Source organism: Nannospalax galili, unplaced genomic scaffold (assembly GCF_000622305.1).
Source record: "Nannospalax galili isolate Female #2095 unplaced genomic scaffold, S.galili_v1.0 scaffold19, whole genome shotgun sequence".
Taxonomy (NCBI): Eukaryota; Metazoa; Chordata; class Mammalia; order Rodentia; family Spalacidae; genus Nannospalax; species Nannospalax galili.
Genome location: NW_008342110.1, coordinates 1,618,969 through 1,620,156, shown reverse-complemented (window position 1 = coordinate 1,620,156; position 1,188 = coordinate 1,618,969).

Here is a 1,188-nt window from a genome sequence, read left to right as displayed (position 1 = left end):
GCATATACCCAAAGAACTCATCCTACTGCAGAGACACTTGTACATCCATGTTTGTTGCTGCTCTTTTCACAATAGCTAAGAGATAGAAACAACCTAAGTGTCCCTCAATTGTTGAGTGGATAATGAAAATGTGGTTCATTTATATGATGGAATTTTACTCAGCAGTAAAGAAAGATGAAATCATGAAATTTGCAGGTAAATGGATGGAACTAGAAACTGTTATACTAAGTGAAGTAACACGGACTCAGAAAAAAAAATCGAGATATGTTCTCTCTCATATATGGATCCTAGAGCCAAACCCTGATAAGTGAGTATGTATCCAGACATAACTACAGGAACCAGGATAATGGAAAGGAAATGGAGGTAAAGGAAAAGAAAGAACCTGAAAGAGAAGAACAGTAGGAAACAGGCCTTAATAAGGAAGATATGGATAAAAATTTGGTTCGTTTAAGGGAGGAGGGAGGGAAGGCTATGCTGCTAACCACGACTCCGACCAGCAGAGTCGAGGCAAGGACAAAACGGACACCAAGGCAGGGTTCAAGCTTCTACCAACTTTATTGCGCAGCACAATCCCTTATATCTTCCCCAAGGACCAATCATAACCATGCACGCACGCAGCATACAGCGGTGGAGACAATTCATTGGTCCACACAGTCAGACCACGCTCGAGGATGTCATAGATCAGGCAGGTGGCGCATGATCGGGTGCATTGCGCTTACGCGTTCTGGAGTAACAAGCGAGGGTAGTGAGGCTTGGCGGTTAGCCAGGGTGCCATCTTTGGCCAACTCGGCCGCGCCCGCTTCCCACATCTCCCCCTTTTTGTTTTATTAAAGGTCATCAGGATCGTGCCTGCCTTAGGTTGCCCCCATCCATAGAACATCCTTACCCGTCATCAACTGTTCAGCAGCATCGGCTGGCAGTCTGTCTTAGGTTGGTATGTTTGTGAGGGGGTCTTACCCGTCTTTGGCTACCGATCCAGCATGCTTAATCACACCTTGGGAGATTCGCCGTTATCCAACGCCATCATTGCCTGTGCGAGCAGCTGCTGTTGGACAACTGTCCTCTGTCTCATTTTACACATGCACCATATCAGACATCCACTCACACAAATCAGCAGGGCTCCCCAAATGGCCATCCCTCCCCGGTCCTTGAGGAAGGAAAAGGCTCCCTGGAGGGTCTTCATCCAAT